Genomic DNA, 16,852 nt, shown 5'->3' on the forward strand with positions numbered 1-16,852 from the left:
ACCGGGCCCTGGGAAAGTTGAGTGTCCTGTAGAAGCTGGACACTGGAGAAAACACCTGTGTTGCAAGAGCCTGGCTACTGAGCACTGCAAGAGAAATATTTAAGGGGTCAAATCCATTTCACTGAGCAGACAAAAAGGGTAAAAGAACCAAATACTAATAAATCGATCCCTGGCATATAGACTAAGATAATCACCTTGGAAGAGTATCACAAGTAGCATATAAGACAACAAATAATATAGCCAAGTGGAGCAGGACATTTTAAAAGTGGATAGAGAATAATGAGCCAGTGTGAAAGAACAATGGAAAGATCAGAGAACCAAGGAAAGAGAGGTGCTAGAAAAGCCAAGGAGATCATAGTTTTGAGAAATAGGATGTGGTTAAGAGTTTAGTCGCTTTGGAGAGGTGAAGAAGGATGAAGAGTGGACAATGGCCTTTGAATTTATAAATGTTCAGGTTATCAATGATATCAATTAGTGATGGGTCAGTAAATGATTTAAAGAAGAAGGCAGAAGAAGATGGAATGAAAAGTAATTGGATATTGAGGAAGCAGAGATATTCAAGGGATTTGTGGATAAGTGGAAAATACAGAAATACGAATGATAAGTAGTAGAAAGTATTTTTGATTTATTATGGTTGTTGTCATTTATTAAATGAAAAAAAACTTTGATGTGTGTGGATGCAGAAAGACATGAAGAGGTCAAAGTTGGAGTGGTGGGAATCTCAAGTAAAGTCAAAGGGAAAGCTTTGGAAAGAAAAAGGGATCACTTTCACTCTGAGAAAATATGGAAAGGGTAGTGATGATGCATTATATTGGAGGACATGTACTATGGAAAAAACTCAGAGCTACAGTCACAAGACCTGAGATGTGACTTTGTTTTTCTTCCTAGTGTTGGACTGTGGACCTTATACAAGACACACTCTTACTGTGTCTTAATTTTCTACATGTTAAATTTGTGATAAGAACTCAGTAATATCTAAGATCCTCTTGAGAGCTAACATTCTGTGGCAATGTTAGGCTCTCCATATAACAGCTGGAAAATAAGAAGCAGAAAGGATAATTATTTGCCCAAGCTCATCCAGAAAGTCAGTGCTAATTTTGAGAGATGTGCACAGGACTAGAGCACAGAGATCCAGGCAAAGTGCACAAAATGTTTTGTACAAAATCAATTTTACATGAACCACCTGAATAAGCCATCTCATGAAATGTTGGAATAGTGCATCAAATATGTCTGCAATTCAGAAATGTAATATCAGTGGAATACAGTCCAGCATGACAGCCCACTCAGTGAGTCTGATGGACATATGGAATACAAATCAGGTCTCAAATAGAACTATATTGTAGGATTTATACCAAGCATAAGAAAAAGGAACTTATAATTATCTGAGGCAACTGTAACCAATTCATAGAAATAATAGTATCAGTAGGTTGAGAATTAGTAGTGATGCAGAGGGACTCCAGGAGATTTCCCCTCTCAGCCTCTGGGTGTGACAGACAAAGATCCTCAAATTCTTCTCAAACATTTTTGGGCAAGCAGGTCACCTATAGATCTAGTCAAAATGTAGATTATGATTTTGTAGCCTGGAGCTTGGGGTAAGGCTTGAGATTCTGCAGTTCTAACAAGCTCCCAGGTGATGCAGACCAACTTTGAGTGGCAAGGGTCTAAGAAATGACAGTTGGCTGAACTGAAGGGCCAGTATGGGATACATGTGAAAACAACTACAAAACAAGTTAAATAATATTGAAAAAAAAAAAAAAACTACTAAAGGCATAGAACAGTCTTGAGGGTGGAACGTGATTTTTTTATTCATGGCTATATTTTAGTTTTCAAATTCTTTAATATAGTCCCCTTTAAAATATTTAACAGCTAATGTTTGCAGCAGATTTATGAACATAAGTGACCATCTCGATGAGTGCTTCTCATAATTTTCTTTGCAAATCAACTGATATCAGATAAACCTAAGTGATTAATTAAAAGCAGATCCTGAGGGGCTGATACAGACTGGAGAAGACTAAGGAGAAATAATGAGATGCAGTGTGGGAAACTGCAACAGAAAAAGACACAAGTAGAAAAATCAGTGAAACTCAAAGTCTGTAAATCGGTTAATAATATTGTGCCAATGGTGATTTTCTAATACTAAAAATTATACTGAGTTTATGCAAAAATGTTAGTACTAGAAGAATTGGGATGAGGGAAATAATGGGACTCTACACAATTTTTACTAGTTTTGTATGTGTCAAATTAGTTCAAATATAAAAGTTTATTTTTAATAAAACCAGGTTCCTTTGCTTTATTCTAGAGCTACAATATCAGAATCTCTACTGGGGAGACCAGGAACATGCATATTCAATGCATTTCTTGGACAAACATTTTGCACACTAAGGTTGAAGAACAACCTGGAACACAGCTTCTCCTGAATGAACCTTACTCTAATCCTGCCTCCAATGTAGAGAGTGAGAGTGGGCAGTTACAGAAAGAATGGCTACTCCAGCATCATAGTTCAGTTCTGTACACTGCAGAATATGTACATAGTTGGATCTGCATTGCAGAATGTGTATAATCCTGCCATCTTAGTGTGTTTGTCCACCTGTCACCTCCCCTTTACTGGTGCCATATTCTAAAGCAATTTTATGTGTCTTTGGACTAAAGATTTTAGCTTGTCAGAATCTATTTGATATTGTGTTAACTTACATAAAATCTGCTTGCAATTTTATATGGAGGTGAAATATGCTATAGGGTATGATATTGAAGCTCTAAAATATACTTCTGTTAGATTCCACATTATAGGAAGCCTGCACATTGAAAAGAAATGTTGGATTTTTCGAAGCTGGATCCAAATCAATCACAAGTCTAATGCTTAACACTGCTGATATGTCAGTCATTTGCCAGAATGGTGTGCCATTCATACCGTTAAATGAACATTTTCATTTCCCAGAGCAGTAATCTGCTGTCCATCCTTATAATATGGAGCATTGTTCCCAGGCTATTTACATCAACATTGCTCCCTTACAATGGATCTGTTACATTGGTTTATATAAATTGAAGGATGCTTTTAAATAAACCAGAAGAGAACAAATCAACATGCTGCTTGTAATTAATCAGAGAGATTGTATGACAATGAGAAGATGCATCAGAATGTAAGAGGAATATTATGGACACCAACTTTAATAATGTAAAGTATACATTTAAACAGCCTTATTTGGAAAAGATCCATATTGACTAAATGTATCAAAAGGGTGATTTAGAGGAGTTTTTCTTATGTATACGATTATGTGACTAGAAGCAGGAAACAGTATTTGTAGTTTCAATCACCTAATGAGGTCTGTCCTAAAATGTAGATTTTTTTAGTGTGCTCTGTGGAGATATGTTTATATGAATTTTTATGAGCTTTAAAATGTAGGTTGAGAAGCTAATTTGTTTTTGTTTTTCTTTTCAAATCAAGGATATTGAGTAAATTTTGCATATATTATTTTCCTTTTTCATGCAATAAATATCTTAAAGACAAATCTGTAAATAGAAAGGAATGGATCTTCCCCATTCTTTCCAAATTCATTCATTGCTGCAGAATACAAACCCAATTCATAACAAGTGAAAAATACTCTGAGAAATGTTCTGAAATCAAATTTCTCCAAAGAAAAAGAGAAAAATACTTTCATGGATTCAGTCATTCCCATGTGCATATTAAATATGGAGATACCAAGAAATGAGTTCCTTATTATTATTTTTTTAATTCACCAAGTATCAGTTCACTAAATGAAACAAACATGAGTAAGGGTTTGTGTGCATATATGGACACACCCAATGCAAACACACACAAGTGAGCATCCTAGAGTGAAAGCTTTAACAAATCCTCATTATTCAGGTAGTTAAAGAGCAGGCTAAATAGCAGCCCTGACATGCTGTAAATCTTCAAGGCTGACAGAGAAGTGGTTATGACAGCTTTCACATTATCTTATTGCAGAATCGAGGTAGTAGTCACAGCTGGCTCATATGTCAAAATGTGTCAGGACTTAAATGGTAAAACAGGAGTGCAACAGCAATTGGCTTTTCAATCAATAACACAATCAATATATTTCACAGATATTTTCCCATATCTAAATTACTCTGCAAAGATGAGGGAGCTCAAGTGAGTGTTTATAAATCAATAAAACACACAGCTAAAGGACATCTGCTCCTGTTCTTTTACTTCAAGGTGCTGTTTGCCTTTTCTTTCCAACCCTCTTCTTATTTAAGAATGTACTTTTGAGGACAAACAGCCCTCTTGTGCACACAAATCAGCTTACTGCTGCATTTTGTGCCCATGATGTTTTTTAATAATTCTGTACTTGAGCATTCAACTAAGTGGAAGGACAGCTTTTCTTAGCTTAGAATGCTCTGACTGTTAGAATTAATGAAGCAGCTTTCAAATTTCAAGTAATATATGCTACATAAACTCAAATAAATAATATCAAAGTACAGCATCCAGCCTTGCAAGTTGAAATAATAACCCAGGGCATTATTTTTTTCCTCACATGGAACAATATTTGTACTGAAAATTATATATTGAATTTGTGCAGATATGTCACAAATGAGAAAAATGCTGTCCTCTACAAATCTATCTCCTTTGCAGGAGCAAGGAGGGGCAAAAAAAGAGAAAAATCTACAATTTAATGCAAAACTCTAATACTGACATATAATTTTATTTCCATCCTGTATATCAAAATGAGGTGAAGTACGAAGCATAGTTTAACAAAAGCTGCAGTATTTTGAGTTAAAGCTGCCATATTCTATCAGTGGCCTCTATAATACAATGTAATTTCCTTTGTCATGCCCCACCATTTTTTCCAGCCTCATGTCCCACTAACTCTGTCTTTATACCTTATAGCTCAGCTAAGTTACTCTATTCCCTGAAAGTGCCTTGCGCTGTCAGAATTTCATGCCTTTTCAACCTGCTAAAATTTGTTCAACTTGTGAACCTATTGAATTTGTCACTGTTGCAAGTCCCATTTGAAATCCAACCATTTTGGGAAGCCTAACTCAGCCCGTAACTAGAATTAGGTGGTCTTTCTTCTAAACTTGTAGATTATGTTTCTTATGATTCTATGAGATACTCAAGTGCTGCCTTCTTTTATAAATATTTATTAATGATTCCTTCCCTAAGAATACAATACAAAACTCTCTGATGTTTGGGACTTGCCTTGGTCATTTTTTGATTCTCTACTGCTGAATAAATATTGAATCATTTCATTTATTTTTATTGAAGAAAGAATGTGTTTAAGGTATCTAAAATCATTTATAGAAAATAATAAAATGAACTTTAAGCTCCTAGAAAAAGTTCAGTCTCATTAATTTCATTCACATAACAATATTCATGAGCACCTACTTTATGACAGGCACAGGACATAGCATTCGACAAAAGAGACAGAAATCCCTTCCTTCATTTTACTTACACCTTGGCAGTAATAAAAAATTGTGAGATAAAACTATAATGGATATAATTTTTATATAAAATTCAAAAGATTAAAAAAATTTTTAAGACCACACACAATATATTGTAACAATTCTCTCAGGAGTCTGTCCCATAAGATATTTAGCACATTTTTTTTAATCTTTATTGGAGTATAATTGCTTTACTATGGTGTGTTAGTTTCTGCTGTATAACAAGGTAAATCAGGTACACATATACATATATCCCCATATCTCTTCCCTCTTGTGTCTCCCTCCCACCTTCCCTATCCTACCCCTATAGGTGGACACAAAGCACAGAGCTGATCTCCCTGTGCTATGAGGCTGCTTCTCACTAGCTCTCTATTTTAAGTTTGGTAGTGTATATATGTCCATGCCACTCTCTCACTTTGTCCCAGCTTATCCTTCCTCCTCCCCATGTCCTCAAGCCCATTCTCTACGTCTGTGTCTTTGATACTATCCTGTCCCTAGGTTCTTCAGAACCATTTTTTTTTCTTAGATTCCCTATATATGTGTTAGCATACAATATTTGTTTTTCTCTTTCTGACTTACTTTACTCTGTATGACAGACTCTAGGTCCATCCACCTCACTACAAATAACACAATTTCATTTCCTTTTATGGCTGAGTAATATTCCATTGTATATATGTGCCACATCTTCTTTATCCATTCATCTGTCGATGGACACTTAGGTTGCTTCCATGTCCTGGCTATTGTAAATAGAGCTGCAATGAACATTGTGGTACATGACTCTTTTTGAATTATGGTTTTCTCAGGGTATATGCCCAGGAGTGGGATTGCTGGGTCATATGGTAGTTCTATTTATAGTTTTTTAAGGAACCTCTATACTGTTCTCCACAGTGGCTCTATCAATTTACATTCCCACCAACAGTGAAAGAGGGTTCCCTTTTCTTCACACCCTCTCCAGCATTTATTGTTTCTAGATTTTCTGATGATGGCCATTCTGACTGTGTGAGGTGATACCTCACTGTAGTTTTGATTTGCATTTCTCTAATGATTAGTGACGTTGAGCATTCTTTCATGTGTTTGTTGCCAATCTGTATATCTTCTTTAGAGAAATGTCTATTTAGGTCTCCTGCCCCTTTTTGGATTGGGTTTTTTGTTTTTTTGATATTGAGTTGCATGAGCTGCTTGTAAATTTTGGAGGTTAACCTTTGTTAGTTGCTTCATTTACAAATATTTTCTCCCATTCTGAGTGTTGTCTTCTGGTCTTGTTTATGGTTTCCTTTGCTGTGCAAAAGCTTTTAAGTTTCATTAGGTCCCATTTGTTTATTTTTGGTTTTATTTCCATTTCTCTAGGAGGTGGGTCAAAAAGGATCTTGCTGTGATTTATGTCATAAGACTGTTCTGTCTATGTTTTCCTCTAAGAGTTTGATGGTGTCTGGCCTTACATTTAGGTCTCTAATCCATTTTGAGTTTATTTTTGTGTATGGTGTTAGGGAGTGTTCTAATTTCATTCTTTTACATGTACCTGTCCAGTTTTCCCAGCTTCACTTATTGAAAAGGCTGTCTTTTCTCCATTGTATATTCTTGCCTCCTTTATCAAAAATAAGGTGACCATATGTGCATGGGTTTATCTCTGGGCTTTCTATCCTGTTCCACTGATCTATATTTCTTTTTTTGAAGCAATACTTATACTAAAAATATTAGTCCTTGTTTATCTGAAATTCAAATTTAACTAGGTGTTCTGTATTTTTTCTGAGAAACTTAACTTAAATGCTATTTAATAAGTTAGTAATAAATGAATTTAATAAATTAAGCTTTATCCAGGACCAGATGGCTTCATAGGTGAATTCTATCAAACATTTAGAGAAGAGCTAACACTTATCCTTCTCAAACTATTCCAAAATATTGCAGAGGAAAGAATGATTCTAAACTCATTCCAAAATGCCAGCATTGTCTGATACCAAAACCAGACAAAAAATATCACACACAAAAATGAAATTATAAGCCAATGTCAGTGATGAACATATATGCAAAAATCGTAAGCAAAATTTTTGCAAACCAAATTGAACAACACATTAAAAGGATCATACACCATGAGCAAATGGGATGAAACCCAGACATGCAAGCATGTTTCAATGTCCAAAAGTAAATCAATGTGATAAACCACAGTAACAAATTGAAGAGTAAAAATTATAAGATCATCTCACTAGATGCAGAAAAAACTTTTGATAAAATTCAACATCCATTTATGATAAATGGATTCTGGATAAATTCTCCAGAATGTGGGTATAGAGGGAACATAACTCAACATAATAGATGCCATATATGACAAGCCCACAGTTAACGAAATTCTCAAGGGTGAAAAACTGAAAGCATCTCCTCTAAGAACAGGAACAAGACAAGCATGCCTACTTTTGTCACTTTTATTCAACATAGTATTGGAAGTCCTAGCCACAGCAATCAGACAATAAAAAGAAATAAAAGGAATCCAAATGGGAAAGGAAGAAGTTAAACTGTCACTATCTGCAGATTATATGGTACTATACATAGAAAATCCTAAAGACAGCACTGTTCTTGGAGATCTAGGATGGGTTAACTTAGGGCTTGGTGTAGCACAGAAACATTAAAAGAAAATTCTGAATATTATTATTGTTATTTTTTGAATCTTTCATTATAGGCAGGGAATGTGTTGTTGAATATTTGTTTCCAAAACAAAATTTGCAATAAACAATTTCTATACAAATTTATATACTTTAAATAAAATTGAAAATTACTTCTTCCAGATAAGTCAGTGAACTTATATTCTGTTCAGGTTTGACTAATCACTAGCAGCAACAACAATAGCAGCAAAATCTAATCTTTTTTGCGGTATGCGGGTTTCTTTCTGCTGTGGCCTCTCCCGTTGCGGAACACAGGCTCCGGACACGGCAGGCTCAGCGGTCATGGCTCACGGACCCAGCCGCTCCGCGGCATGTGGGACCTGCCCGTACCGGGGCATGAACCCGCGTCCCCTGCATCGACAGGCAGACTCTCAACCACTGCGCCACCAGGGAAACCCTACAAAATCTAATCTTAATTGAGTATCATGTCCCAGACACTTTCTATATTCAGTCTGAAATAAAATATAGCTTCAGTTTAGATGATTATCTCTATGGATGGAATCTATTTATATAGTTTTGCATTCTATTAAATATATATTTGCAAAAATAGAGACAGCAAACAGCATTTAGAATTTGTGTTCAGGAATGAGGGCTTTGAAAATGCTATAATGTCTTCAGCCAACATATAAGATGGAAACATAATGAGGCAGAATGTAAACTTAACAGTAGGTAGCAGCCCTTGCTTGCCTGCAGGAGAAGAAATAACGGGAGAAAATTTCTCCTTAAGACACTTGGAATTGTGTGCAGAAATAATGCTTATAAAATTGTCTATAAACTTTACTTTCCATGAAACCCCTCCCAAATGTTCAAATGATTAGCCTCCAAATTCCACCCCACCCATCATTTTTTGCTTACTTGTTGTGGTAACAAATACCTTTAAAGCTAATGAGGTAAATCTGAGGATGGATATTAAATTAGTCCAGGACAAAGGTGCATGCCCTCAGGTCAGCTGTAGAGCAATTTAGGCGTGGACAAGCTTTGAATTAATCTTGAAGAAAGCAGGCAGAGTAGTAAGTCTTGGACTGCTCTTGAAGACATTGACAAATGAGAAGATCTATAACAAGTTTTTAAAACATACTGAGGACTCAATTTGGTATATCATTACCAGAAAACTCAATACAAAGTGAAACAGTTCAGAAGGCTCAAAAATATTAATTGATAATGAAAAAGAAGAAAGGTGATTGACGAAGGGTAGATTCAATTTGATTCAAAGGCAAAGAAAACATTAAAGTTATAAGTAGCAACAAAGGAGAATTGTTTTGTTGACAGTCATGCAAATAAGCATTGACCCATATGCTCAGTGCCTAAAATAAATTTAGTGTACTTTGTTCACATTTCCTGTCAGCTTGGGTTTTATAACAAGTTACATTTTGTTGGAACTCAGAATACTTGTTGCAGGAAGGAGCTTGTCTTCTTTTAACCTGCTGATTACTAGAACACTAAAAGAGTATGGTTGAATGGAAGGCTGAAGCAATGGCATTTGTAATTTAATTTGGGTCAATGAACATTTGAGAAACCAAATATAACTTTCATGGTCTAATAATTCTTGAAAACTCTTTGAAAAGCTGGTTTAACATTCTTCTTGTATACACTTGGAAACATAAATCTTTTAAAAATATTTTAATTATGTAATATGTCAAATATATATAAAGGTACTGAGGCACTTATTTACCCACCATGTAGATGAATAGTTTGTCATCTTTTTCAGAATTTAGGTTTTTAAGAAGTAAATATTAGAGATGGCTTTGAAGTGATCTTTTCTATTTTATTTGCATCATCCATGCCTAAAAGAAAACAAATATCCTGAATTAGATCTGCATTATTCCCCTGAATATGTTAAATTATTACTGTAAAATTACATATTCTTATATAAAACATATCAATTTTTTACACTTTTATTTTTATAATTATTTCAAACTATATCACTTGTAACTTGATTTTTATCACCCCAAAAATGTACTAGAGATTCATCACATTGATTTTTCTAGAACTGGTATGTTATATTTGCTGCTTAATATTCCAAAGATTATACAATTTATCCATCCATTCTATCATTGAGTGACATTTAAAGTTGTTTAATTAACTTGCTAAAAAATGCCACAATCAATTCTTTTGCACGAGTCTCTTTGTACATGTGTGAGTGTTCTCTGGAACATATAACTAACAATGAAATTGCTAAATTTATGTGCATTTTCAATTTTACTAGATATTACTAAAATGTTTTGTTATGAAACCTTACATATGCTGTTTGCAAAATCAGTTTTTCTGAATGTTCTAAAAAGTTATTTCTCTTTATTTTTAAACTTGTTCTATGTACTTGTACTTCTTTACTCTATCAGTAAGTTATATTTGTACACTGTTTCTTATAGGAGTGTTATGTAACATTTCTTTTCTATAAATCAAGTACCAATTGTCCTACTACAATTTATTGAATAGTACATCATTTCCTTACAGAATAGGAATCCCACTTTGGCATATAACAACCATACATAATATGTATATATAAAACATATATGTACATATAAAATACATATATGCATATATATGTGTGTACATGTATATACATGCATATGAATATTTAAAATTTTCTACCATTTTATTTGTTTTTCCTGTATTAGTATCTTTAAACTATTGTAGTTTTATAATTTGTCTGGACAGCTAGAAGATGGAATCCCAATTGTACTACTACTTTCTTTCCTTCTCCTCATTTCCCCCCTTCTCTTTCACATTTCTTGTACTCTTCCTTCTTTCTTTTCTTTTTATTTTACTTTTTAAAATTTATTCATTTTATTTACTTATTTTTGTCTGCATTGCGTCTTCGTTGCTACAGGTGGGTTTCTCATTGTGGTAGCACACAGGTTCAGCTGTTCCACGGCATGTGGGATCTTCCCGGACCAGGGCTCAAACCCATGTTCCCTGCATTGGCAGGCAGATTTTTAACCACTGTGCCACCAGGGAAGTCCCCTTCTTTCTTTTCTTTATTTCCTCCACCTTCTTTTTTCTCCCCTCCTCTACTTTTCTTCATCTCTCTTCCTCCCTTTCCTTCACTGTTACCTCTTCCTTTTCTTTCCTCTCTCAAAATTATCATGCCCATTCTTCATCATATGAATTTTGGAATCAACTTAAACTTATAAGACCTTTTTGGGATTTTGTTGACAGGTCAGGAAGGACTTAACACTTTAAGTAAATCTTTCTATTTAATCTTTCCATATAAAATGTCTCTGCCCTTATATAAGTATATTTTCACATTTTTAAAAAGTCATACATTTTTTATTTTGTAGTCTTGCACATCTATTATTGGATTTATCCCAAAATACAAGTGTTTTATTATTATTAATAATAATATTAATATTTTGGTTATTGAAATTCAGATACTCTTTATTACATACTCCAATTGTTTTTGTAGAACTATAGGAATGTTATCATTTTTATATATTGAGCTTTTCTAGAATAATTTTGAATTTTTACTAGTTCTAGTCAATTAAACGTCCATAGCATAGTTTCTCTGGATATGTCTAATAAATCATGAAAATTTGTTACCTCCTTTATAGTTCTTAAATGTCATATTTTTCTTGATTTATTGTATTGCCTAGATCTTCAAATACAATGTTGACTAAAAAATGGTGACAGTAGACATCCATCCTGATTTTAAAGATAATAAGCATAAACTTTCACAATTAATAATGTTATTTGCTGTACAGTTTGGTAGGTACCATTTTCCTGTTGGAGAATACTGCATTGATTAGTGGTTTTATGTCTGTGTAATTGCATATGGGTTTTAATTTTTTGGTATTTATTGAGATAATAATGATTTTTTAAATCATCAATTTGATAAAAATTGATAAAACTACGTTTACTAAATATAATATTTTTAAAGACAAACAATTTTTGCTTTTGTCAATTAAAATTATGTTGTTAGGTTCATTGAATTAGTATTTATTTACTTATTTATATCTATATTTTGAGTTCTTAATTTTCATGCTTTCCTTCTTAATGTGGTAATAATGTCACACTAATCTCAACATTACTTGCAGAGTATGCTTTCTTCTTTTTCTAGTCTTTGTAAATTTATTTATGAAATAGGGGTTGCATATACATTGAAACAATCACATCAAAATGGTAACAATTTCCAGTAGTGGAAAGGTACATAAAGGTCAGAGTACCTTCAGAATATCCTTGCAATTACTTATTTGCTAAATCTAACACCTGACTAGTAAGAACTATTAGGTAGTAAGTAATACTTCAAAAAATATATAATATTGGATCATCTAACAGCTTATAACTATATATGTTTTATTATTTTCTAAATGCCATAGGCATCTGAAGAAAAACTCCACAAATCATTACTTATAATAAGCAAGTATCCTAGAAAGGTACATCAAATGTTTCAGTTCATGTCTAAAAGTGTTTACTTTTTTCTGTATGAACAGTAGGCTATTTTGCTGTTTAGATGGCAAATAACTAAGTCTTATGCCTATGAATAAGAGACTAAGTGAAAGTATTCTTTTCCTCTAAGCAGTTTGTGACTACTTCAAAATTCTCAACAAGTCCAAACATATTTTGACACCAACAGAAGTTAAAAATATAATATTAGGAAGGCTATAAAATTCTACAATAATCGTAAGCAATGCTTTCTTTTTTTTAAAGCCATTCCTCTTAGACAATACTGGAAACTGGAGGAGTAAGGTAAAGGGTCAGGTAGCAGATTTGTGCTAATGTAGATAACTCAATTGTTTCAATCAAACCATGACTTAGTATTTATGAAAATATTTAAATACAGAAATAGATAAAAATTGCTTCAAAAGAAATATATATGTATATATACCTATATGTATATATATATTTGATACATATAAGATACATATATATGATATATGTGTATATCATCTTCATAAAATATCTATGAAAGGAAACATTACCAAAATTTAATCCAGAGTTGAACAATGAAACATAAAATATTAAATCTTCATTAAATCATTGCTGGTGATATTGTCAGAAGTAAACATTTCTATGGTCTAAAATATATTTTAAAATGTGTATATTTTTAAATTTATGGAGCTATAGTTTGAAAAATTATGTTTGATATGGTGGCCTCAAGACCCTATAAGATGCTTAAAAATATATATTAACATACTCTGCTTACTTGGGAATGAAATTGACCCAATACACTTCACAGTGATTTTTTAATACAGTGAAATGAAAACATAAATAATGCTTGGGTTAATTAGAAAATTTTGTGAATTAGAGTACCCATTTTAGTGAAAGATGAACTTATTTTTGCTATATGGTATATATATCTCAGAAAATTTTGTTCTAATGATTAAGACTCTTATTATTACTCAGGAAAGCTGGATACCTGAGAGATGATTGGGATAATTAGTGCAAGGTTGAGCCAGGAGATGATTAATTTGTTTAATAAGACTTTTGTCCTTTTTTTCTAAGTTTTTGCAAGTATATTGATTACTTTTATATTTTCAAGACAGTTCATGACCTAAAATACTTCAGACTATGTGAGTTCTAATATTGACTCTATCATTGATTTGATTTGTCATTGATCTTCCAAGGATAAATCATTAACCCTATCTAGTAAAACAAAAAAATGCTCAGTCTTTCACATGCTGAGTGAATGCACTAGTTTTAAAAGGAATTCCCTGGGTGATACCCAATACAAACAGTTGCCCTTTTGCTCATCCAGTGTTTGGCTGATTGTTTCCTCATAAAAAGAGACAGTGGGGACCTTATATGGTTGCCCCTTTTGTCATCAGCTTTCCTCTTAGAGCAAAAGAGGACATTTTGGCTTTCGACTCTCTGATTATTTAATGGAGGTCAAAAATATAATCTCTCAGTTAGATTATTTTTAAACTACAGGCAAACTGATGACCTTAGTAGGGTTTAGTGAAATATATGTAATGGGTTTTTTTGTTTGTTTTTGTTTGTTTTAATGAGACTTTAATTAGTTAGGCTGGATTCATAACTTCTCAATTTGTTTCAAAGATGTCCAATACAATCTCAAGGAAATATCCCAAGAGGAACCATTTCATTCACATTAATATAGGTTTTCCCACTGCCCAAACTATTTCTCATTTTAAATTTAAGACCGGATAAAGGTTATAGATTGCAAAATAATTAAAATATATATTAATCAATAATTATTATTACTCATTTGCTTTTTATAATTTGAGGTGATACATTTAATTTAGAAAATGCTGAACACAACTATATATAATAGAGTCACTTGCTGAAGTGTAAAGCATATAATTAATATGGTAATAGTAAAAGCAATTTGCTATTTTCTTTTTCTCTAACTCACTTTCAACAATATAGGCTGTTCTGGGATTCACAGGGTTAGTTATCCTTGTGATAAAAAGGGTGCTAAAATTTTGACTTTGACCATGAAATTTGTTCCACTCTTCTAAAGAAACATCATGAACCTGTAAAGGGATTTTAACAACATGTCTTTCAAAGTCAAACAATGCAATTCTTATATAGATGGGGCTGCATTGTCTGGTGATGAGGTGTGAGAAGTTTGAAATAGCTTCGTGTGGGATCAAGGTTAATATAATTATGGACCACAAACCCCAAGAAATCATTCACTCTCTTATATCTGACCTACCAGCCTGCAATAAAAGGTAGTCTTTCAGTCTTCAGTGCACTGATTTAAAATGATCTATTGATCTGGACCAAAGAAAGACGAACATACTAAGGGACCGAGGCTGCCTCCAAGTGATAATGAGCAGACCGCGAGGAATGTAGCTGTGGGATCCGGAATCTTCTTTCCACAAAAGACTATGGCAAAAGCTGGAACTTTAAAGAACAATGATGAAGATTCGGAGAGGAATGTCATTCTTGTGGTCTCTGAGAAAATGAAAATGCATTAAAAGAATGTCAGGAACTACAGAGGAGAATCATACAAGTGAATAAAAGATGAGTTCTTTGCAGTTGCGGACTGAAGCAGGCGCCAAAGAGAATCACACAACTTTGGGAATTGTGGAAGCTTTACTTGTTTCTAAAGGTTTTTTTTTAATACCCAGGGCAAATGAAAATGTTGCAAGAAAAAAGGCCCATCAAATCTTTCAATCACGGACATTTTCATGTGTGTTTGGATCAAAAGCAATAATATTGAGATAAGTGTTTCTCTGGTCTATATGTACCTTCTCATTTTTGATTACTCATGGACACAGATATGAACTCTCATGCTTTGTAGATAATTTCTTTTCAATAATTATGTATTAGAAAATAGTGCCTACAGTTTTTTTTTTTTTGCATTATAAATAAGTTACCTTTAAGAAGTAGATGTCTAAGTTTCAGAAGGCCTTGTGTTTGAGGCAGAAAATGCATTTGATAGTATAATTTAAAATGATTCTCTTTGCTTTATACATTCTGCTATTTCAGTTACACATACGTTTGGGTTTATTTCATTTTGTCTCTATCACTCTCTTCCGTGAGATATCCTTAAGTTATAGAGGACAAATTATTTTAACACATTCTTTTCCCTCCAGCATACTTAAAAGCAAAAAACACACAATAATATTTGTTCTAATTAATAATATTTGTTCTATTTAAACATCAGTGTAGATATTAAACATTTAGGTCATGATTAATTACATTTATGAGGCTAGTTAGACACTGCTTTCCTCACTGCTACTATTAACCCCTTCTGGGATTTTGCAAGGATGGGAACTGAGTTGTGTGTGACTCAGGTCCTGCTCCTGAGAAAACTCCCAACAAATATGCTCTCAGCTTGACCCTCAAGGCTGTAATTGGAAATGGGGAAAGAAATAATCACAATTTTGAAGGCATGTATAATATGGTAGGAAGTAAATGGCCCTAGACTCAGGAAACTTGAGTGTAAATCTTGGCTTTGTCAAATAATTAGCTAAGGTTTCTGACTTCTCTAAATCTCTTCCATGCCAAAGGGGCATAATAAGATCAACCTGAAGGTATTTTTGAGGTCTTTTATTGTCTATATATTCAGTTTTATATTTATTAAATAAATATGATATATGTCTATATCATATCATATATATTATAATAGATAAATTATGTATATATACACATATATGTATATATTCATCTATACACCTCTACACACAAAGACATGCAGCAAAAACAGCAATTGAACATTCCACACATCCCTATATCTAGTTCCCTGAGTAAATTACTTTTAACATTTCCTCTTGTTTTTTCAGCTATGCTTCATATTTCCAAGGGATTAGTCTCCAAAATTTACAAACAGGTCATTTGGCTCAATATCAAGAAAACAAACAACCCAATCATAAAATGGGCAGAAGACCTAAATAGACATTTCTCCAAAGAAGACATACAAATGGCCAAGAAGCACATGCAAAGATGCTCATCATCACTAATTATTAGAGAAATGCCATTCAAAACTACAATGAGATATCACCTCGCACCAGTCAGAATGGCCATCATCAAAAAATCTACAAACATGGGAATTCCCTGGTGGTCCAGTGGTTAGGACATTGCTTTCATTGCTGGTGGGTCCCGGTTCAATCCCTGGTTGGGGAACTAAGATGCCGCAAGCTACACAGTGTGGCCAAAAAAAGAAAAAACAAATCTACAAAAAATAAATACTGGAGAAGGTGTGGAGACAAGGGAACCCTCTTGCACTGTTGGTGGGAATGTAAATTAGTACAGCCACTATGGAGAACAGTATGGAGGTTCCTTAAAAAAACTAAAAGTAGAACTACCATATGATCCAGCAATCCCTGGGTATATATCTGGAGAAAAACATGGTTCAAAAGGATATATGCACCCCA

The sequence above is a fragment of the Grampus griseus genome (assembly GCF_964374135.1).
Source record: "Grampus griseus genome assembly, chromosome: 18".
Taxonomy (NCBI): Eukaryota; Metazoa; Chordata; class Mammalia; order Artiodactyla; family Delphinidae; genus Grampus; species Grampus griseus.